This window comes from Macrobrachium rosenbergii, chromosome 27 (genome assembly GCF_040412425.1).
Source record: "Macrobrachium rosenbergii isolate ZJJX-2024 chromosome 27, ASM4041242v1, whole genome shotgun sequence".
NCBI classification, from domain to species: domain Eukaryota; kingdom Metazoa; phylum Arthropoda; class Malacostraca; order Decapoda; family Palaemonidae; genus Macrobrachium; species Macrobrachium rosenbergii.
Window position 1 is genome coordinate 13,529,582 of NC_089767.1, and position 25,799 is coordinate 13,555,380.

The 25,799-nt window shown below is 36.3% G+C and overlaps 1 protein-coding gene across 4 annotated transcripts in view; it reads right to left on the minus strand.

Moving 5' to 3' along the window:
• LOC136853415 (uncharacterized) overlaps nt 1-25,799 on the minus strand; it is a 439,436-nt gene that overhangs the window by 220,731 nt on the left and 192,906 nt on the right. For all 4 annotated transcript variants that reach the window (XM_067128926.1, XM_067128924.1, XM_067128925.1 and 1 more), the window contains exon 2: nt 559-1,284. The gene's annotated coding sequence lies outside the window, so the exon portion shown is untranslated. The remainder of the gene's footprint in view (nt 1-558; nt 1,285-25,799) is intronic.

Genomic DNA, 25,799 nt, shown 5'->3' on the forward strand with positions numbered 1-25,799 from the left:
TGCTATTGAACATGTTGATGAATGTGCTAGCACCTTCATAGAGAACCACATATGAGAAATATTCAGTATAAAAAGATGAGAAATGTGACGTCAAGGGATTTCATTGACGCTATAAAATAATAATTGTCAAGACAGAAAAAATGGCGAAATGCTACAAACACAATTTCCACGGACCAGAGAGAACGTAAGGTAGTCTAGTGCATTAATCACTTGTTTTTATAGCCATGATACCTGACGGTTGATTCATAATTAACTAAGCCCTAAGAACAGGAAAGCGGCGACGGTCCGCGTACTCGACGGAATTTCGTAGAGGACAAAACTACCAAAAACATTTACAGTCTCGCGTGGAGATGACATGATAATCTTTTCCATTAATGATGAACTACTTGAACACGGTGTGGAAAGAGAGAGAGAGAGAGAGAGAGAGAGAGAGAGAGAGAGAGAGAGAGAGAGAGAGAGAGAGAGAGAATCCGTCAAAAAAGTGGCACTTTATAGGCTGCTAAAACCCGATGACCTTATCTCCAAAGAAGGCAGAGGGCACCATCTGGACTGACTAACCTTTTCTTTCGCTGAGACGCTGAAGAGCAGAGGACCAACGACCAGACGCTGAAGTGCCGTAGGATAGCTCGGAGGATGCTAGGGAGGCGTCGCTCTGTTGCCTGCTGAGCCACCCTTTGCTCAGATAGAGCGAGTCCCGGCTGGACTCTCGACTGATGGGTGCCCACTGTCCCGAGAGGCTGGAAATATGGCTGTCGCCAGAATCACGACGGACGTACCGTCGAAGGGCCTCGAGTTTGGGATGAAGTGGTAGTGGAGGCTGAGTTTGGGTAGAGTATAGCTCCTCTAAGTTTTCTTTGTATTCTCCGTCTTCTTCTTCCTCTTCTCTTTCTTCTATGTAACTAAACCCACTACCGATACCTTCAGGAAGCTTGTCACCTGAAGGATACTGCTGTCCTTTATTTCTTGAAATCCCCGGGGAGGAGGGTGATATCCCTAGGGGGCGACTTCTTGACCTCGCTAAGTGGCCTCCATCGCCAGGACTCCCGGTCCTCGAAAGTGAGGACCCGTTAGATTCGAGGTCAACCTTTCGAACAGCCTCCTTGCTTGAAAGTACACTATCTTCAGTTGGGTTTTCCCCTACTGGAAGGTGATTGCGCTGCCTTCTGCGATGTTCTGGGGTTCCAGGTACTAAAGTCTTGGAGGAAGAGGTTCTCGGTGGGCTACCACCGGTGCCCTTGTCTGGAGAAGGGGACCGGGAGAGGAGAGCTCTGTCCCGGATAATACCTGGAAATATACGAGAAGGAAGAATTATTAATCACTGACACAAAAGCAAGCATCATCTCTAGGTACATCAAAAGAATTTAACCCTAAGGAGCTCATAAATCACTTTAATTGTCGCACATTTATCTTTTACATAACACTTAATTTATCATTGGGTAATTTCACGTTCAAATATAGGCATTCGATTTTATAGAACCTTGGCTAGCATATGAATGGTCATTTTAGCTTGTTCCATATGAAATATACACAAACAAGATGAATAATATTCATCAGATAATAACACTGAACGGCTTTTAGTTATCAAGGCAAATGATTAATCGAGTTGCCATTAATTTTTTCACACCTTTTTGACAACCCTTTAAATCTTTATGGTACGAAAATCCAAGGCTAAATCTCATTCGAAGTGTTTGTCACAGTCAAAAGATCACAATTATACATATTCCTGGTTTCTTGGGCCTCACAGTAATCAGCTGACACTCTTGCCACACTCAAAAGTCCGTTGTTAGTTCCTAAATTAATATCTAGAATGAGGTTGTTAGCCCATGAATATGCTCTGACGAATTTCAACGGTGTTTAGCTTTCACAGGTGGTCATCAAGCCATAATTAAAGGGTACTTGAACTCTATCCATTATAATCAAAAGAAATTTTTACTAAACTGTCTTGCACTTATACCTAAATAAATAGAATTACCGATTTGCCATACGACAAAAATATTCATGAGTCATTTTAAATTAGTTCTTTGTATAACAGAATTTCAAAAAGGGAACTTAAAACACAAATACGAGACTAAATACCATATGTTTCAATTCAGAAAGAAATGGAAGAGGACTTTATTCAATACACAATTTGACTTTAAGCCACTAAAAAATTTTCATGCCTGGAACTAAACCGTTATCTTATGCCTAACATTTCTTTTCTAACGAACTGATGGTATCCGACTAAGTTACCTAGTTGCGTGAGGTCCAACATATCCTTCACAATTTAAAACCCCAGAAATGAAATGAATGCTAAGGAAGTGGACTGAGTACCTCGTAAAATTCATGGAAATTAACACAACATTCTCCTTAAAGGAACGACATAAAAGGCTAAGCGGAGTATTAGGTTGGTGGTCGAACTCCGCTCACCCTCTACAAATTACGAGCTAAACCAAACCGTAATAAGTTTCCCAACCCTTTTTAATTGAGGGAGCCCTCGACGCTGAAAAACTGATGAATTCTTACCTAAACCCGTTGTTTTATCTTGGACATTATCCTCACAGGATGAGCCTGAACATCCATTTAGATGCCATAAACATGCACACGACTAAAACATACATGCTAAATCTAAGTGGATGCATAATTCGGAAATGTGAATTTTTTATGAAAAGACGAACTTTCATGTTTTTCTTAAGCTATTACCTAACTGTTTTTTTTATCGAATACTATAACATAGGTATTATGACTTAGTCTCTACGTCATTGCAGGTGAGGTGATATGATGTAACAATTCAGTGAACAGGAAAAAATTTTCTTCCCAAATCAAATTTAAATTTGTTTCAAAAAGCAATGAAGAAATTAAAATATATGGTTAGACAAGAATAAGTTTATAAATCTGACGGCGGAGCAAAACAGCTTTCAGGGTCTATATCAAGACAACAAGACAAGTAATTTGAAAATATAAAATTTATTCTCGAAACAAAATAAGATAATAAATTAATTTTAAAAAATTTATCTGCGTGAAAACATGCAAGTGAATGGAATATAATCATATGAGAAGCTTTTATATAGATTATCACTTTAAAACGATAGCATTAACACGAAAAATGAATAAAATCCAAAGGATTAAACAAAGAAGGGAGGACAAAATTCAGACAGCTGAATTTTCCGATGATCATTAGACAAATACACTGGAACTATTAAGATGATATCAATACCCTCCGCAGATCACTTAAGGCATTGCAAAAGACTTCAAAAAAACAAATTCCACACTCTGCGAGTAAAAGGATTCTCAGATACAATACTGAAAGCTCGTGCCAAAAAAAGCAGACGCCAGTGGCAGCGTCCGTAATCCAAACCTGTGGATTACGTCATATACAAAAATTAAATGATTACGTCATATAAAAAATTCAACAAGGACTGTCCAGTTCTCATGGTTTCCTGCTGGTACTAAAGAAAACACAAACATGTACGTAGTCTCATTGTAATCATAGGGATTTATGAGATATAGAGTCAGAGAAGACAATACAAAACATACAAGTCACAAAGCGGAATGATCCACTGATAGAAAATAACTGCATGAACTCCAATAAAAGGGGCAAGGGACCTACCAAAACCTATGGTCTCTCTAGCCAACTTTTAGGAACTGCTGTGGCAACCAAAAATGATAAAATATTAAAAGAGAGTTAGTAAACATAAATGAGATGTATTTTAGATTAAAAAAGAACAACTGTTTGCACGCAATTCGACATCTAACGTTGCACAGAAGACAAACCAATATGTTAACGCCTGACACGCACACACACACACAGAGAGAGAGAGAGAGAGAGAGAGAGAGAGAGAGAGAGAGAGAGAGAGAGAGAGAGAGAGAGAGAGAGAATCTACCCTGCCAAAGAAACAAATGGCATCAGTCTAGAAGACAAAGGCTCCCAGTAACTTTTTGGCACAGGTAATAAAAACCATCGATCGTATCCGCTATCAAGCATTCAGAGACCTTACTGGAGGTAGCCGCATTATTCACGCCCCCTCAGAGAAGCCTTATGCCTCTCCAGGGGGTATATTGTTACGATATAAATCATACTTATCGCATCTGCTATTGTTGAGCCATGTTGACATCCTAAAAGAAGTAATCATTTTCTTTTTGTAACAGTAAACTATCATATCGAAGAAATATCATTCCATGCTCAACAAAATCCTTCAGCTGCATTACGTGCTATTGATTTGAAAAACTGGTAAAACGAAGTACAAATTATTATGAACAAAGAAAAATCTCAACAGCATCAAAGATTGGGAGAAAATGCATTGGAAAAAAGTCATTGCTCCCTTTTCATAGCAAAAAAAAAAAAATATCATTTACAACTTTTCATTTTAGTAAGATCATAGGAAACAATCTTGGATCTACTAGGTGATTTATACAATATTCTCTCTCTCTCTCTCTCTCTCTCTCTCTCTCTCTCTCTCTCTCTCTCTCTCTCTCACTGAAGAGCAATTCAAAAGCATGTAACTATATTTTGAGAGTCAATAATTGCAAGATGAGACAGCACCAAGTGACGATAACGTTCAACTAGGCTTCATACAATGACACATATACCTTCAGAAATTGTGATCTTACACTGGGAGGGAAATGGTCCAAATAACAGGCTGGAATAAAGAAGATAATCAAAGATAAGGCGTAAGAAAAAAAGAGAAACAAGGGGGAAACTGGAAAGTCATGACGGAAATAAAATAGACGAGAAATAACGTTCAAGTGACATATTGGGAAATTCAAACATCTAATAAACTTTCTGTGCACGTAAATACACAATTATCAATGACAATTAACACTATTTTAACACAATCTTAATACGATTTTGTCTCCATATTAAATATTTTAACAGTATCACAAGCATCGTAGTAGCACAGACAATTATGTTTGCACATCTTTGTATAAAGTATATCTTAATAGTAAATATTTTGCCAAATAATTGCGACTCCTGCCACTATCACTGAAATAATAATAATAATAATAATAATAATAATAATAATAATAATAATAATAATAATAATAATAATAAAAAACGGATAACCAACAACTGAACACGACTGAATAAATAAAAAAATAAATTATTCATTACACCATAATATACCCCACTGAGGCAATATTTTCCAGAGATTTATGACTCGGACACACTTGTATACTTCGTTGATTTTCCTTCTGCTGTTTATTTTTAATGATCTGTTCTAATGCAGATGGCTATTGGAATTGCCTCTTTAACTCTTTTCGCTTCGCTAAATTTTCATTATCTTAATTTATGTTAGCAAGGTTTCCATGTTCCACTGTGTCATGCTTTTATTTCTCACATTCCTCTTTGTTAATCTTAATCCTGAATACTTCCTTCCGTCCCCCTGACCTTTTCCCCGTTCCAAATTTCGCATTTCTGTATTCACTGAGGAGTGAAGTAAACAAAAGTTGGAAGCTAACACCAGAGGAGTTCCCTGAACGCACTAATCTCTTTTTTTATTCACCGAAAATCCGAAGTATTTTATTCGTTAGGTATGTAAGCTCACTTACAATGAATTGTGAGGGATGCATGAAAATAAAACCAACTGTTCACAAAACATCGGTTGCAGTATATTCTTTCCATTACAAAAATAAGTCATTTTAGTTATCATCATCAATTGTTTACTTTAAGGAAACTGGCAACACTTGTAACCCTTAGCTTGGTTTCTGTTCATCTTTAATTCTTAGCCTTTTGATTTCCATGAGAGCTAAAAGTTCAAATCTTGCATGGTATCAGGCTGTTCCTCTCACTAATCTATTTGACAACCAACAAATACGCAGAAACATACGCTCATCGGAGCACTTCAACATACATACTGTTTATACGCACGCACATATCAGATGGCCTGCTCTTTAAAAGCACTGCGATTCCAACAACGATATTACAAGTTATGACTTAGAAACTGGGAATCTTGCGAGTTAGACTAATGGAAAAATGTTAACAGGTGAGAAACAACATACGATAATGGCACAGAGAATTTTCTGAGAAATCTGGTGCACTCAAGAGTAATCTCAAGTTGACAAGACTACACACACGCGCGAACATGGAAAAAAATCACGATAATATTCGTAGACCGTCATGCATACAGAACGCATCAATATATCGGATAAAAAAGGTAAAGAGTATATGTGCCTCCCAAAGAAGGGTTTTAAAAACATGAAAAGAGAAATTAGCAAATGCAATGTCATAGGTGGCAAAATCTATTTGAGCAGGTCATAGGCTTTACAAAAAGCAACGCGCGTGTCTGAAAATGAGGCGAGTGAAATCAGGAAGCCATAAATAATGGAGGAAAATATAATAAACACTAACGGGCGCTGGCTGAAGATTGCAGACGTGGCATGCAATTGCCGATAGAGACCCGTCATTATCAGGTCAACTTAGTGGTGCCGCTCGATGCCCCAAACTAACAACATCGATAAAACCGGATAGCTGGAACACGATAATCATCCACGAAAAAAAGGAAACAAAAAATCAACGAGCCCCTTTGCCCTTGGTATACGTAACACCCATCCTGCCCCACAGTCTTCGATAAGGTAAAGCGTGTTGATAAATCATTCGCAGGTGAGAAATTTCAGTTAAAGTGTTTGTGAATATTCACGATTTTACATTAGCATAACCGTGCCGATCGAGGTGGTCAGGTATGGAAGGTAACACGCGCCGCCATCTTCCCTATGCTGTTTTCCAGCTGTGGCTAGAAGGGAGTCAAAAAGGCCAGCTCTTAGGCCCAACCGGCAAATACTGAATTGCATCTGAAAAAATTGATTTTTCTTATTGTGCTTCTTGATCAGCTTCAAAAATCTTAATAGACCTGTCTTTCAAACGATTAAGGAAAATCAGGATACAAACAAAATATAATCATATCGCTACCACTGGTGGTAGGAGGGGCAATCTATCCTAAGAAAGGAATGAACATTTCAGTAAACAAGATCATTCTTAGAGATTAAAATCAATTGCATCAAATTTGCTGCCAAAGCACATTATATGGCCAAAATAATCACTGCCAAAATAATTACTGCCAAAAATGCCAAAAATCTCTCTCTCTCTCTCTCTCTCTCTCTCTCTCTCAAACATTTATATATATATATATATATATATATATATATATATATATATATATATATATATATATATATATATATATATATATATATATAGACTGACAGATAAGTCTTTATTAAAAAAATTAACCCCTCATGCTCATAAAAACGTGGCGCTTCGATTTAAAGGATATATCTTTCGAAAGTCTTAAAAACAGGTTACTATACGGAAAACCTAACATGGTATAATTACTGAGAAGGCTAGCAAATTACGCAGCAAATGACTGCAATCCTGTGGACCGCAGAGGGTAATGGATTTTATTTCAAATACAAACACTGCAACAAAAACTGCGGCAGCGAGGAGGGCGCCCACGTTCAGCCAATCAGAAATCGGTATTTGAACGAGGGGAATCAGTAAAGGATGAGCATTTTGAAAATATATATGATTTAGAATCACAGCAGAATAGGTTATTTTGAAAACAGCGAGTAAATATAAATAATTTCTTTGCTTCAGCACGAAATTACCAAATAATAATGAGTAAAAATATTGACATATATTTAAGGTACAAAATACACAGAGAAAACAGACTAATATTTTCATACAGACAAAATTTGTGGGAATATAACAGAGTAATTCAAAACATCAAAACAATATTTATCGGTGAAAACGTAAACAATTATGTTAACGAAAAACACATATGACCGAGCAATCAAACTGAGGAAAAATAACAAGGATCAGAAACGAAAGAGCAAAGAATGGTAATAAAAGACAATAGCTAAAAAGAAAACGTTACAGCATCGTAAAACAGACGGTAGTTAAATCAAAACCAAATTACACACACACACACACCATCTCTCTCTCTCTCTCTCTCTCTCTCTCTCTCTCTCTCTCTCTCTCTTTCTGTCTGTATACCTGTATATACATATATATATATATATATATATATATATATATATATATATATATATACATGTATTTGTATATATATAAATATATATACATATATATATTATATATATGCATATATATATAAATATATATATATATATATATATATATATATATATATATATATATATATATATATATATATGCCATCCATTATTTTTTCAGGTATTCTCACCCTCTTTCTTGTTTTTTATCCGTCTGGATTTATCAGTAATTTCCTTCTCACATTTTTCTTTCTCTCTGTTTTATGCAAACTTGCTTAATAAGCTTCCTCAGTAAGCTGAAGTCTATTAAGGGCTGCTTTACTTCCATGTCTCTCTCGTTTTCAATAACAATAACAGGGATGAGACCATCTTAAAAATGTCCATTAAGGGGGAGTGATGGTGAGGGCTCTATTCCTGCGACCCAAATCTGATCAACTTCTCTGATCAGGACGTGCATGTCACTTCCATAAGAACTCATGCACTAACACTCAGCACTTGAGCCAATGCCGACCTGGCACATTAAAAAATCATGACAGAAGACAAGTCTCTTGCAGTTCCGGGTTTCGTTTCTTTTAAACGTTGACTGGCGTGCTTTGTTCAACAAAATTTCTTATCGAAAATGTCCTCAAAATGCTGGTGAAAAATAATTTTCAGAACACGTGAAAAATAAAAATGCTAAATTATTATTAAATACCTAGCCCTTGTAGTACCAACGGCATTAAGTAGAGCAATACGTTACACATCAAAAGTGGGAACATTCCTTGTGGGACCCTTAGTAAAGTTCAAGCTTTCCAAGACAGTTTACAGTTATTTCTGATTTTTTATATAAATATGTAAGTGAACCGGTCACTTATATCAACATCTGGGTGTTCACGATACGTGTAACTTATCTCGGGGGTTGTTAAGCTCAAACTGTCGAATATTTTAAAATAAAATTAAGTGTATTGTTTAGATGACGTTTCTCAAGTCCAGTTATTAAAGCTTCCTGGACTACTCGTCCGCGTTTGGAACACTACTTTGTATTTCAGCGAGATGCGCCATTTTTTGTTTCTCATGATACGACCACTGAACCCATAGCAGTTTAGATCGGTAACCCATCTCACACCTCGCCTGTCGGCTCTCTTTCTCTTTTGTGTCTCATTTCTAGGGAGACTATATATATCTGCAACTGTTTTGCTGAACTAAGGTGTCTCATTCCATCTCAGGCCGTCTCGTAACACTGCACTTTGGTGTGACTACTTGCTTCTCTTTACTACAAATCTTTGGAAATTTTACTTTTGCTTTTGTTTTCTTCATATCTTATAACTTTCCGCCATCTAACAGGCATGGGTGTGTGTGTGTGTGTGTGTGTGTGTGTGTGTGTGTGTGTGTGTGTGTGTGTGTGTGTGTATGTATATATCTATATATAAATAAAATATATATACATATATATATATATATATATATATATATTTGTATCGGTTATATATATATATTATATATATATATTTGTATCTTTGTCTCTCTATCTTTTCTTGTTTCCTAAGGTCTAGGTTGCCAGCTACATCGGTCTTAGCGTGTGAAAATCATGAAAAGTAATGAAAAGGCCTTGTGGCGTTATCTATGGAACGAGAACGCGGCTCGCCAGTTATTAGGCAAAGAATACTTACATAGACCAAATCTGGCATAAAGTGAAGAAATATTTCTACTGCTCAGGTAATGAGAGAGAGAGAGAGAGAGAGAGAGAGAGAGAGAGAGAGAGAGAGAGAGAGAGAGAGAGAAATTAAACGTAATGAAAGGTTAGACCCAGGAAAAGATTTACACAAATGGCTCGAGATAAGAAAAAATCTGATTTGATGTGTTTAACACCAGTACGCAATTGATCTCCATTAGTGTAGCTTGTAAAAAAAAAAAACCCAACCCTCGGGAAGTGAGACTGAACATGCAAGATCGCACAGACCAGAACCGGCTCAGCGTACCCATCCAACGATCGTTTCATATAGAGAAAATGAGTCTGCAGTCGGAATTCTATTGCTAGACATTTGATTGTCTTAACCTAATCCATATTTCTTGATTTTCTACTATAAGCAAGTAGTGAGCTCTGATTATATAAATCAGGCTGCTATATATATATTGATATTTTTCCAGCCACTACTAAAAAACAGAATTGATATCTTCTGGAGACAAGAGACTGCAACAAATACAGATTTATCGCGACCTTTGCCAAATTTTACACCAAAAAATTAACATACATACATTAGAATTCACAATCCTTAAAAAATGTTATAGTTTTTTTATTAACACCTAAAATGAACCAACCACAAAGTTAATTACCATTACATCTCTCACCCTCCTATGCGCTTATAAAAATATAAAATCACTGTCCATATATAATACACAAACGAAGTTCTAATGAGAAGATAAACCTGAATTCCATAAAACAAGTCTTGATGTGGAAACCTTCCTGGCCAAGAGTTCTCAGACATGAAAACTCTCCGTTCCTGTGCATTGAGCCTTCAGCGATTGGTAAGACGTCACCCAGTCAAATGGAAGCAACGCTAGTAAGAAAAACAACAATAATCGTCATAAAATCTACAACAAGGATGATGACCATTAGAATTCCTTGATTAGAATAATCATATCCTTCGTTATTGTTATCAATATTTTATTTTAAATTAATGTACCTTCTACCATTTCCCCTTCAAATTTCTAGTTCAATGGCCCTTCCTCTCCCAACATCAAATAACGTGCAAGAAGTCTACACGAGAACATTCATTCGCAGGAGTGATTATCGTAAAATCGCAGTTGAGTGAGATAGTGGAGATTATGCCGTGATAAAAACAAAATGCCATTAAGCCTAGCTCGGCACAGAGGACAAGAAAATATTATTTCGCAGAAGAATAATGCCGGGAGTCTTAGGTATAACTGGTACAAAGCGAACTGTGGAGGCCATACGGATCCAACAATTTTCCTCGAGGAAAAATTAATGCTCTACTATACTGTATATCAGGCATATTCAAGGTAAAAGTTGTGAAATACAAAGTACATAAAATCATTATAAACAATATATTTCTAAAAACAATGAGCAATACGAAAAAATTTCGCACTTTATACACTCCCATGATGCCAGTGAAACACTTGTACAACACTTTATAGATTTTTAAACAATTCCAACAGAAAGAATACTTTAAAAAAAGGACTATAAATATCTGGTTGGCATTGTATTTCATCAGGGCAATATATACCACCGTTTTTTGAAATGTATTCTGGAAGTGTTATTAATAAACACATGAAAATGAACTTTACTAAACACACAACTGAACTGGGCCTCGTTATTTTACGTCATCTATGCCGCACTAAAAACAATTGGTCTTGACCATATTGGATTTTATGCAAATATGAATTTCTCAACCAAAAGCCACCTGCACTTGCGTCAAAATACTAGATTTTGTTGCCACAAGGTTCTTTAGGTATTCGGAGAATACGTGATTTGCTTAGTAAAAGATGTATACTGTATATCTGACAACAAATAAGGCTTTAACAGGATCTAGTATATTCGACACATGACAAATAACTGGATTTAGCAGGCAAATGGTACCTCAATTTACAACTGAATTAGGTGGACGAGATTAAACTCATTTAGCAAAAGCAAACAGGATTGTTAAGTTCACTAAAAGGAAGTTACTGCAGTCCGTAGAAGCATACTCATTCGTGCAATAAATACAAAAATACTATTAAACTTTTCTTATTCCTGACATTCGATACTTCATCACAATAAGAAAGCAACCCCTATTCATAAATTTCTCTGTAAACCATAAGTACAATGAGAATTCCATGAGAACATTTTATAATTCCATGAGAAAATTTTCTATGCCTAGTGAGTATTACATATATTAATTAACACTGGAAAATATTTAGCCAGAGATTTATAAAGGTTTGTAACCTCTGATATACAACCTCAAATATACAAAATTTTAGCAACACAAATAAACAAAATTTGTCTTTCTAATCCCATGGACAAAAAACAACCATTAAAAAAACATAAAATACTATGCAAAAGACCTCCTTTCTTACTTAGACCTTCCCGTCAACCTTCCCCCTTTTTACAAAGACCCCTCCCCCCTCCTTTCACACCCAACTTCCCTTCAAAGTCCCCTCTTGAGGAGAATCACCGAAAGGGCCGTGTGAAAGGGGTCTTCCGGAATCCTATTCTTCCCCTTTTTCTTTTTTTATAGCCGCCAGGCTTTTCACGTGCCCCTGCCTATTCAGAAAAATTGCGTCTTTAAATCCCACTTTTCAATGGTCCCCGGGGCACATAAAGAGAGAAAAAATCTAAGGATGGTAGAACTCCATTCACTGTTCACCTTTAAACGTATAATAGGCGAAATATCATTATGTGTGATTTTGGTTATTTGCATTCATTCAAAACTTTGCGTTTTGTCATAGGACAAGCCTGGTTCTAACTGACTGAAATATGGTTTAAAGTTTAAACTTAGAAGGAGTTCCATAAAACCAAGGCATAATAAAATGATCCACAATATGGTCTAATTAATAAGTACCTAGGCAATTAAGTCCCGTTAACCAAGTGGTTGAAAACAACACAAGTTAAGAGTCTAAGGTCACAACAGATAGGTGATTATATAAACAAAATGTGTAAATATATAGTAAATATTTCTGCAGGATAAAATCGAATGACCCCTCTCCTTGCATTTCCTATTCTTTGATAAGTTTACTTCAACAAGGTGTACGTAATTGAAACTAATATCTATCCATAAGCAATACCTTATGCCTACCATGTAACAAAAATGTACACAATGAATTCATAAAACCTAGTAACTTTTAAAAAAGAAATAAAATCTTTTTAAGAAGGTTTTCCGTTACAAGAAGTGAAAGATCTTTTCAACAGCATATAACAGCCCTCACATGGATAACCCTAGTATAATGGACTTCCTAACCGACCGACTGATTGATTGATTGAACTTGACGCCTTCTTGGAGTTGTAAAGAACCGTGGCCTTTGCTAATAAGGTTCTTCACTATTTGGTTTTACCCTCTTTTCCTTACTCTTTGTTGGGAAAAGAAGCTGTTACCTTAACCACCGTAAGTAAGCAGAATCTTTCCATAGCATAAGCTGTTTGTACATGTGGAAATAATTACATACAGCAATTACGCAACATCTTTGCGGAAGCACATTCATGTATCTTAACGGCTCAGATACTGTATTCCGTTTAAAATGGCCTAAGAATAAAAACTCATGTATTAGTGTACATGAAGTATATTTTAAAAAAAGAAAAAGGCGTTAGAAAGACAAATAAATACAAAATGCATAGACGACCTGACCTACTCTAAAATATACCATAACAATTAAGCGCATGGGATGATTTTGAATTAAATAATCGATGTTATACTGCATCTCAAATCCATTTTCCTCATCCATTTCACACTTATTAGTCCTGCTTATAACACTCTCATGACGTATAACAGGTTAAAATATCTCCATGCAAAAAACTACAACGATAATTTTTGAGCAAAATCATCAATAAATATTAACATTACCAAACTGTGATAAAAAAAATAGCATTTATAGGATACTGAAAAATTACACACTGCTTCCTCAAAGTATTCTTACATCGATAACCTGCCTTTCTTTAATCAAACTTGCGGATATTTAAACGTATTTGTTTTAGAAAGTGGAACAGAAGTGTTTGACGATGAAGCTAACAAAATAGCACGGGCATTTAAGAAATGCGACACTTGAAGTTGAAGACCAATGAAAGCCTTTCATTAACTATAAGGAAATCATAATGAGTGAAACTTCTATCTTCTCCAGCAAGAATTCCAAAATTTTGAGGACCAAAACAAATTTTGCAATTTTCTATGGTGATGTTATTCATAATCGTGCACTGCGCATACAGAGAGTGATATATATATATATATATATATATATATATATATATATATATATATATATATATATATATATATATAATATATATGTGTGTGTGTGTGTGTGTGTGTGTGTGTGTATACATGTACATGTGTATATGTATACATATACATTCATATATATATATATATATATATATATATATATATATATATATATATATATATATATATATATATATATATATATATATATATATATATATATATATATATATATATATATGTAAATAAACAGATGGACAGGGCGATAAGATTTACTTTACAAAAGTAAATGCACAGAATATGAATTTAAATTTCAAACCTACAGAAGACAACTACGTTCCTTATTTTTCAATATTTTATCAACTACCAATAACGGCCACTAGATATACAAGAGTAAGATAGAACCGTAAAAATAACAACTTCATTCAATATGAGAGAGAGAGAGAGAGAGAGAGAGAGAGAGAGAGAGAGAGAGAGAGAGAGAGAGAGAGAGAGAGAGAGAGAGAGAACTCGAAAAATAAGGAAAGCTTTCCGCAATGAAGAAAAGCAAGAAATGTGTTCTCGACACAAATTTGTCACAAAAATGTTCAACAATTCACAAATAGCAACAGTATAAACTATAAAGCCATTAGGATTTGGCGAAACAGACTTCATTAAATGTGATCTGGAACCCAAAAACCCGGTGTTGTAAAATTTGGACCTCTAAACTTATTAAAAGCTCCGGGTGAACGCCTCCCACAATCTAACCAAACTCCGGTCGTGTTCTTAAGAAGTCACGTAATTATAACAAATGAATTGTGAAGAAACAATCAATAGTACATATTTAAAGCTGCTACTTAAAATGAACGAAAAATGAACTTCCCCATAGGTCTGGCAACGTTTTATAAATATTGCACCGGCTTTTATCTAAGAACTTTCTAGGTCCCCTCGCAACAAGAACACCCTGATCAACACCGAACCCCACGATGATCTAACTGCCTTATTTATCTACATCGGGCTGCGTCTGTCCACGAGTTAAATCACACAGCCACTGGAGCATGTTAGGCAATTAATAGAACTACCCGTTGGCCGGTGGGGTCTGGGAGCTCTGATAAATCGCGAGTGATAAGTACTAATTAAAAGACGACGGTGCACCAAGAGGCTGTTACTAGCTGATGGATGCACTGTGCCGACCGCTCTTGCCATTCATTCTTAATTCTTATCGCTATCAACCAAAGAAGTGGTGCTGCGTGATCCACATGGTTGAGTATTCAACAGAAATGAACAACGAACAATACGTTATAGTTGTATCAGATTTCCTAGGTATAAACAACAATAATAACGACCCATTTTAATGAGACGACACCTGTAAGTCAAGAACTTGGGGGTTGTGAATCGGATAGGCGTAATTCTTAAATCTCTAACAGTAGATCTTATTGACATCTGGAGAAATAGCCACAATTATATCAGAAGCAACGTTAAAGATAAAAAAAGATAACGGAGAAAGACACAAAAATAATATAAGACGACTCTTTAAAACAAAATTTCGCTTCTAACAAATTGATTATTTACCCAGACTAAATAAAAAATTTCTTTTTCAAATCAACACACAAAAATTGAGAGAGAGAGAGAGAGAGAGAGAGAGAGAGAGAGAGAGAGAGAGAGAGAGAGAGAGATCTTAAAGCACAAAAGGGTGGTACGTCAATATGGTGACACTTGCGTGTTGGTTTTGTCCCTTCAAGTGACACTCAGTGAGCTTCACATGCTGACTGACATTTCACATAACATGACCACAATGTCGCCGGTCTGATATTTCACAGTCCCTCGGGAGGGTTCGTTCCTTACTATGACGTTCCCAGTTATATCTTTCCTAGTGTTTGGTCTAATACAATCTGTGCATTCAGAGGGCGTATAGTTCACGAGTTCTATAGTCTAAAGCTTTACAAAGAACTTTTGTAGGCTGAGGTTTCATTGTTTTGGTCTAAAACGAGAGCGAACAGGTTTACTGAATAGCAGTACCAACATGTAAATGTGCCACGCCGTCGAACTCATTGCCAGAGGCCTTATTCTTTACATCGTTGGACTGTGGAGCAGTCTTCCTGAAGATGTGCAATTAGGCCTCACAAGTTCAAGCGAAGGTGCAATGCATTATTATCTTAAAGCAATTCACCTTGTATTTATGTATTTCACTTCTTTCTATATTTCCGATTATTTTTTATAATAATTTCTTTCAAACGAACACCATATTCTTTGGAAGCCTGAATTTCAAGCCTATGGCCCCTGTAGGCTTGTTCCATAGGAACAGGGTTTATCTTCTGAATAATAGTAATGTCATGTTAAGTGATGGTTTTGCGGGAACTGCTGGTTCCCCGCTCGTTCCCTTTTGTGGATTGCTGCCTCCTTACCTTAAAGTTTTTTTAGTTTTGATGCTTTCGTGGTGAGCTGCCGGTTTTCTGTCGTCAGTCGGGTCTGGTAGGGCAGCGAGAGTAGCGGCAGTGGCAGCAGCAGCAGGCAGTTTTTGGAGTCGACGTTGGTCGAGTTTTTGAGCAGCAAATTGGAGCACGCCTACGAAGTGGAGCACGTCGTAGAGGTGGAGTGTGACCATGAGTAGTCGTGTGACCACGAGCTGCTCATCTTTGATGACAGCGTGAGGCTGTCCTGACGTCTCCATCGGGGTTTTGTGGTTGGTGGGTTTTTGTCCCTGTTGCACAGCTGAGGGCTGTCTTGGTGCCCCGATGGAGGACGTATGTTTGATATTTTTTTTCTGCCTGCTGTTGTTTATTTTTGCCTTTTTTTTGTTTAAAGCTACTTTTTGTTTAACTTGCTTTTGTTTAGTGCTGCCTTTTGACTTATTTTTGTATTTATGGTTTTTATCTTTTTACCAGACCTGACTCACTTGTAAATATTGTAAATAAATTAATTTTAAGCTCATTTTATTGTTTTTGTTGTTTTCCCCTCCTTTGTTTGTTGCATCTGCCGTCAGTCATGACAGCCCCGTCCTGAGTATATTAAAGAACCTGCATAACGGCCCACTCGGGTCGTTACAATGGCGACCGTGACAGGGCGGCTCTGTTTTGGCTGGCGGGGTTGTTACGGCATTGGAGGGGAGCTTGAGTGTAAAAAAAAAAAATAATTTTTTTTTTTTTTAGGTGGGGAGGTGTCACGTTAAGTGATGGTTTTGCGGGAACTGCTGGTTCCCCGCTCGTTCCCTTTTGTGGATTGCTGCCTCCTTACCTTAAAGTTTTTTTAGTTTTGATGCTTTCGTGGTGAGCTGCCGGTTTTCTGTCGTCAGTCGGGTCTGGTAGGGCAGCGAGAGTAGCGGCAGTGGCAGCAGCAGCAGGCAGTTTTTGGAGTCGACGTTGGTCGAGTTTTTGAGCAGCAAATTGGAGCACGCCTACGAAGTGGAGCACGTCGTAGAGGTGGAGTGTGACCATGAGTAGTCGTGTGACCACGAGCTGCTCATCTTTGATGACAGCGTGAGGCTGTCCTGACGTCTCCATCGGGGTTTTGTGGTTGGTGGGTTTTTGTCCCTGTTGCACAGCTGAGGGCTGTCTTGGTGCCCGATGGATGACGTATGTTTGATATTTTTTTTCTGCCTGCTGTTGTTTATTTTTGCCTTTTTTTTTTGTTTAAAGCTACTTTTTGTTTAACTTGCTTTTGTTTAGTGCTGCCTTTTGGCTTATTTTTGTATTTATGGTTTTTTTTATCTTTTTACCAGACCTGACTCACTTGTAAATATTGTAAATAAATTAAGCTCATTTTATTGTTTTTGTTGTTTTCCCCTCCTTTGTTTGTTGCATCTGCCGTCAGTCATGACAGCCCCGTCCTGAGTATATTAAAGAACCTGCATAACGGCCCACTCGGGTCGTTACAGTAATAATAACAAAACTTCCCGTGAGCATTCACAAAAAAACATATTTCTTGGCTTTCCCATATACATTCAGAGTGGAAATATTTCAGTCTGAAGTTGCCCTCTATCTTTCATTTTAAACTACGAAAGAACGCTCTTGCTTCCCCAGAGTACTTTTTTCTCTATTCATATAAAACTTACAAATCACGTTTCTGATCTAAACATGATAAGTCTCACTACGAGTGTTATGAAATTTCAGAAAGGTCGTTCCCGACGAAAGATTTTGCATCTTCTCTAAATTAAATTCCCACAAAAACTTCCCGATGTTAGATTTTATTTTTTCCTAATCTAAAACGTCCATAGGACGTTGCCCATCTAAGATTTTACATTTTTGAGACCTAAAACTTCCAAATAACATTAATTTCCTCAACTGTCATTCATCTTAAATAAGTATCAGTGTAAAAATTAGCCAACAAGACTAATTTTAGTTTTCTAGATATCCCAGAATGGTCAGTTCCCAATATTTCTGAGAAGAATTTTTCTTAGTACGTAATTTGAACTCGGCTAAAGAACTGGCTTTACTTTTTTTAACTTCTATAGCATAAGCCTAAGGCCGGCCACACACGTGCAGTTTTAACTGACAGTTATAACTGTTCAGTTATAACTGTCAATTAAAACTGCACGTGTGTGGGTATCTCAGTTGCTCATTTCGTCAGTTCAACAAAACTGTACAGTTAAACTGAGACAAATGCAATGTTCAATATTTTTAACTGAAAGGAGTAACTAAACTGAGCGTGTGTGGGGATTCGTAACTGTACAGTTCTCAACTTCTCATTTCTACAGGTGGTAGCGTTGAGTGCAGTTTGTTGAGATGGCACGTAAACAAAACGAAGTGATTGTTGGATTCATTGAACTCTATTGATCTGAACCTTGCCTGTGGCACTAATAAACCTTCCTTGTTTCTTGGGTAACTCTTTACATACAAACTGTAAAATACTAATAATGACAGAAAACAGCAATATAGAAACTTTACAAATGAATGCATTGCTGCCACTAAATGATAACTAACTAAATATGCGTATTTACATAAACATACATACGTACACACACACACACATATATACATATACATATATATACATACACACGCGCACACACACAAATTTGCGTGCTTATGTGTGTGTACATCTATTAATACATACATGTGATTTAAAGTATATTTGAGTAAAGAAATCTGTTCTCTAGTGTAGGCTACCCCCACTATGGAACCTCAAACACAAACTATGAAAGGTCATTGTACAAAAGCAAAAGTATTACCATAGTTAGGCAACATTACCTTTACAAACAAAATTTATATAATAGTTAAAGAAGCTGCTAAAAATAAATATTACCGAAAATGGCATTTCATTTAAATTTCAATTAAATAATTGACCGCGTAAAATCTGATGCAGTGACTTTACTGAAGAAGATTCCGTGGTGTTATCAGTGACTGAACATCTAAAGACCCCAATGTTTGCAATATAAATGTAGGCCTACAAGATGAGAAATGGCTTTCAGGAAACTGAAATTACATGAAAATTAATCGAAAATGTCATAGGCCATAAAAGGCCAGTTTTTTTTTTTTATTATCGCGGTTATTGTAATCAATAACAATGTTTAACAAGATGAAAATATATGTGAAAAATCAATTGGTTCTTCACTTAATTCCTTTAATAATTTAATATCAGAACATTGATTTCGCCTTCGTAACCACTTTTTGCACCACTGTTTACGCTTTTTAGTTCTCTTTTTTCTATTTGTTTGTAGCATTACAAAGAATACAACGAGAGCGGCAAGATCGTACTCCTCGGAATCCATGGTAAAAACTGAGGGATTGAACTGTGTGTGTGTGTGCATTTCATTTTTAACTGACGTCAGTTTAAACTGTGTCAGTTATAACTGAACAGTCATAACTGTCAGTTAAAACTGCACGTGTGTGGCCGGCCTAAGACTTTTTTTTTTTTTTTTAGTAAAATATGAAAACAGGATATATTTTCTCCATTGTCAAACCCAAACTCTGTACCCTACACAGGGCAGATAAAACAGTCCGCATTTTTGTATTTGTTCCCAATCAAAGAAATTAGGAAACAGGAGCCGATGAGCATAACCATAATAAGCAAGACTCCTTAGTCTGGTGCCTAGGCGAAAATTCAATACTCAACGCAACTCATGGCCCAGTGACAATTTGCCTTTCGTGTCCTTCAGTGATGAATTGGTATTGGGTAATGATGGCGAGCAAGGCTAAGTTACGGCTATCTAATTTGCCTACCACACATTTAGAACGATTTTTTTTTTTTTTAACTTTCCTATCATATGCAAATACAGAATAATATTCATTATACTTATAACCATTTTACATGCAAAGAGATGGATGTATATTCCAACCTCGGTTCCCTATTCATTACTTACTTAAAAGTGGTTCTCAGCGTGCTAACTAAAAAATATCTGTTCCTTAATATATAAAAAAAATCACAGTTATCTTTCCACTATGCGCTCACCACGCCTATTATTATTATTTATTATGTAAACTTTTCTTTGGAAGGTGCAATCACTTAAGTGGCCGACGGTGTTGAGTGGTGCAGGGCTTGGCTCGTGTTTGCTAGATCGCGGCCTAGCACCCACCTCCAGCTACAAATCGATTCTAGAGTCTACTGGGGTCAAGAATAAAAAAAAAAAAAAAAAAAAAAAAAAAAGGCGTGGGACCAGCAACCTAACTCTTACAGACTTACTGAGATACCGGAAGAAAAGCGTAGGGTTTATATATCTATCTATCTATCTATGTATGTATATATATATATATATATATATATATATATATATATATATATATATATACTACATATATATATATATATATATATATATATATATATATATATATATATATATATATATATATATATATATATATATATATATATATATATATATATATATATATACATAGATATTTTATCTTCGTGACTGAGAAGAATACAACTATATATATTTTATATATATATATATATATATACTGAGAATAATACAACTATATATATATATATATATATATATATATATATATATATATATATATATATATATATTTATATATATATATATATGTATATATATATATATATATATATATATATATATATATATATATATACATATATACACATACATACACATACGCACATATGTGTATGAGTGTGCGAGCGTTAATAAAACTTGAGCATTTTAATCACGTATGCGCTGCCCACTAAGCTTGAAATAATAGAAAAAGAGAGATCAAGAAAGAGAAGAATTCTTTTCACGTCTTGAAAACGTTCTTCCACCGCACGCTGGTAAGGTTCCATTCAAACACTTTCTACAGCGTTCCCTGGCGCCTTTGTCAGTCCTCAAACTCAGTAACAGACACCAGTGAGCCTTCTTTCCACTTTTTCTTTTTCTCGCCGACTTTCTTCGCTCATATCCATATCCCATACCTAGTAAGACCCATCCATTCAAAGGTCAGCCTCTCTTTCTCCCTCTCTCTAAGATACCCATTCCTTCATCTCCATTCCCAAATTTTCCCAGCATCAGACAGCATGCCCGGAGCCCACATTGACCCTTGACCCCCAAAACCATCGGAGTAACCCGGTGGGACTGAGGATGGAGATACGGCGGGGCAAGTAGGCGGAGGCAGAGAGCCGAGAGCCAGCGCGTGCCCCTCCATATCTTACCTATTCATTACGGACGTTCCGAAGGTAAAGAGAAAACAAAACATCAGAGTTGGAGGGAATTGTTATGGGCCAAACGGTTCCTTAACAAGTAAAGATCATGGTTATTACCCGGTCATGGATGACTGCAAAAACTTACAGGTTATGTATGAGCAATAGCTGCCGTAGTGGTATTTATTAGCATTATTTGGAGAACAAATTTAAAACAAGCCGTGCTTACTTCATCGCATTTTACATTGGAATATAAAAACAACAAAATCTACTGAGAAACAAAACATATAAATAAGTATTATAAATGTACAATTTAGTGAATCTTAATTAATATTTGAGAAGAGCGTTCAAAGAACTTGATGGCTGAAAATTATCCCTCATTTAACTGCATTCATAGAATGTAACTTTTTACTGACACTGATTAATTTGACATTACATACTGATCTCAAACCCGTGAAAAACGGGGTTTCAGACATAGCAATTCCTGAAATTTAAACGTATTTAAATATTACAACGAAGAATTCTTGCAGAGAGAGAGAGAGAGAGAGAGAGAGAGAGAGAGAGAGAGAGAGAGAGAGAGAGAGAGAGAGAGAGACTTTGCTCATTTAGAATGAGTTTTCCTTTTCCCAAATGGTATTATACGTCAACCACTTACAGGAATGTTTCATAACTAAAAAGTGAATAATATAGGAATTGGGGCCAACTATACAATTACCGATGGTAAATACTATCATATCTTCTGAAATAAGGAATGAGGATAATTTTCTGATGCTTTCCACTATATCTATTACCTGAATCAAGACAGGAAGATTCATGCTTGTAAGGAACATCATGCCACCAGTGGGTATCGAAAACACAAGGAAGCATGATGTAAACAAGCTTTTTCACGATGCTGAAAGCGTCATAAATCACGTTTTATAGATGTCGTTGATGATAACTGATTGAATATTCATTAACACTGAGGAAGAGAGAGAGAGAGAGAGAGAGAGAGAGAGAGAGAGAGAGAGAGAGAGAGAGATCCTCTACTCAAGGGAAAATCACAAGTACGCATACACAATTTTTGTTAAAATAATCAAGAATGTTTGAAACTGAATTGAATATAAAATTTAGGTCAAAGGACAAGCATTGGGACCTATAAGGTCATTCAGCTCTGAAATGGAAATTGACAGTAAAAGATCTGAAAGGTGTAACAGGAGGAAAACCTCACAGTTGCACTATGAATCAGCTGTTGGGAGTGCGTGGAGAGTAAGATGGAAGAAAGAGAATATGAAAGGAGGTACAGTAAAAAGAGCGAAAGGGGCTGCAGCTAGGGACCGAAGACACGGTGCAAAGAACCTTAAGTAATGCCTACAGTGCACCACATTAGGTGCACTGACGGCACTACCCCCTACGGGGAAGAATGTTTGAAAGAGAACCCATTTTTATTGTTTTGCAGTGAAGCCTTAAGTATATATTAGTTTAACCAGACCACTAAGCTGATTAACAGCTCTCCTAGGGCTGGCCCGAAGGATTAGATTTATTTTACGTGGCTAAGAACCAATTGGTTGCCTAGCAACGGGACCTACAGCTTATTGTGGAATCCGAACCACATTATAGCCAGAAATGAATTTCTATCACCAGAAATAAATTCCTCTAATTCTTCATTAGCCGGCCGGAGACTCGAACTCGGGCCTAGCGAGTGCTAGGCGACAACTCTACCGACTCGCCTAACGGAGAACTTTGTTTTGTAGTGGATCCAGCATCCACAACGTAACTCATCCACAGCAAAAACCGCACTGAAATTATTGTTTCTAATTGGTGGAGAAACATGGAGAACACAGAGAATGCGTACACGCATGCCCTATGAATTCCTGAAAATGTTCACAATACTTATAACTGTCAAGCTACCCACGACACAGAAGTTTCTGACCAATAACAGACAGCGCACCTGTACATGGAATAGAGCTATTGCCTTTCATATTAAACACGTGTCAGGCAGCCCATGACAAAATGTTATTGAAATCCATAATATAAAAATTATTGAACTTGGATTCTTGGTATGAATATGGAGAAATACACTAAAAAACACTGCTACTTTGTATTTTATACAGGCGAGTGAAACTGAAATAGTCGTAGAAGTACGTGCTACTAATTGTACATGCCCATTCCACAATATACTAGTCACATATGCAGAGCTTGCGCGCGCGTAAAAAGCCCACACGCCTACTCGCTTTCACTCATAAACTATAGCATTATCATAACAGTCATGTATAAGCGTTCTCCGGAATAAATACTCTCTCTCTCTCTCCAAACTTTTTGTATATTCTACAGCATTACAACCTAACTCTCTCTCTCTCTCTAACCTTTTTGTATGTTCTGCAGCATTAAAACTTTAATTCTCTCTCTCTCTCTCTCTCTTTTGTATATTCTATACTATATTAAAACCTTAATTCTCCCTCCCTCTCTCTCTAAACTTTTTGTATACTCTACAGCATTAAACCCTTAATTATCTCCCTCTCTAATCTTTTTGTATATTCTGCAGCATTAAAACCTTACTTCTCTCTCTCTCTCTCTCTCTCTCTCTCTCTCTCTCTCTCTCTCAACCTTTTGAACGTTCTGCAGCATTAAAACCTTAATTCTCTTTCTCTCTCTCTCTCTCTCTCTCTCTCTGTAACCTTTTCGTATATTCTACAGCATTAAAACGTTACTTCCCTCTTTCTCTCTCTCTCTCTCTCTCTCTCTCTCTCTCTCTCTCTCTCTGTGTCCATTCAGCAAAATCTGCTTAACTGAAAGAGCAGAAATGATGGCTTCTGTCCGTGGCCTGTGTCACCTACTTCACGTCAAACTCGAAATGGATTTGGATTGGAAGTAATTAGTCCATTTCCGGTGATTGGATGTAATTGCAAGGCAGGTGACGTCACTTCTGCACGTGCAGTCCCCAATTTCAAAGCATCACCTTCACCTTCGTGTGATTCATGCCATCGCTAATTCGCTTATTGCTACCTTTCTCTTTTTTACCTGTAGACCCTCATTTCTAAGTGACATTACATTAAGTGCTACGTCCTAAACGCCACCCACCGCTCCCCACCCACACCCTCACCTGCCCCCAACAATTGTAATAAGGGCAGCGAAGGTCGATTCGCTGTTGGCTTTTCATTTTCTACCCCTGCTATTACTAACTTCATATTTGCAACACTTACTTCTTTAATTATCACTAATGATAAAAATAGAGAACTCATTCTTTCACTACTTTTCTTGAGATTTATGTACTTCAGCAGCTATTATTTCTTCTAAAACTTTAAGAACTGCTTAATAAAAATTCAATAATTAGTCAACAATAGGCAAGGCAATTCTATTGTTTTTTCATGACCATTACTTTTCACCAGATAATACACTCTGAAGCCCATCCTACAGCAAGTGATTTATCCATTTAGGTCAATAAGACCTAATTTTCTACATCATTTTAATAAATGGTAATAAAAACTACAAACTTTTTTTATTTCTTTTACCGCGTGTCTTTCATTCCCTCACAGATCTATATACTTAAACTCATAGAAGAATACATACACACACATACGAGTTAATATATATATATATATATATATATATATATATATATATATATATATATATATATATATATATATATATATATATATATATATATATATATGTATATATATATATATATGTATATATATATATATATATATATATATATATATATATATATATATTGTGTGCACTTATCTATATTCACCAATACAAAAATGCTTGTATAAAGTTGTGCTTTAGTTAATTTCGAATCTCGACGGCATATATTTAAGAAAAAGAGGTTTATCATGCAGCTTTATCCTTCGATAAACCTTCTCTTCGCATTTTAAACATGAAACCTGAACTGAACTGAATATATGACTTACAGAACATGATGAAAATGAACTAAAACTAAATTTTGGTGACTTGAATGCAAAAATGACAAAACTAATGCCACAGCGACTAAACATTTTGTACTTATTATTCAAAACTGCAGCAAAAACAAGAATTCTGTCCGAAACTGCGGTGGTTCCTTCAGCGCAGAGAAAAGTGAATGTGTGCGGAGGAGTTATCTATCCAGCCCGTGTCGGCCTGCTTGGCTGTCAGGCGCCTGCTTGGCGGCCTTGGGTAACTCGGAGCCTATATGTGCATCATACTAATTACACTTTCAACAATCTGGATTTCCATCCGGCTCCACTTCATTTGGCTGCTGCGAGCTACAACCGATAACAGCAATTGCAATAACCCTCCCGATAACCTTTTCAATCTTCTGAATAATAATCATAAACGCTACTGTGTGATGAGCATAGCATCTGAATAGAAATCACC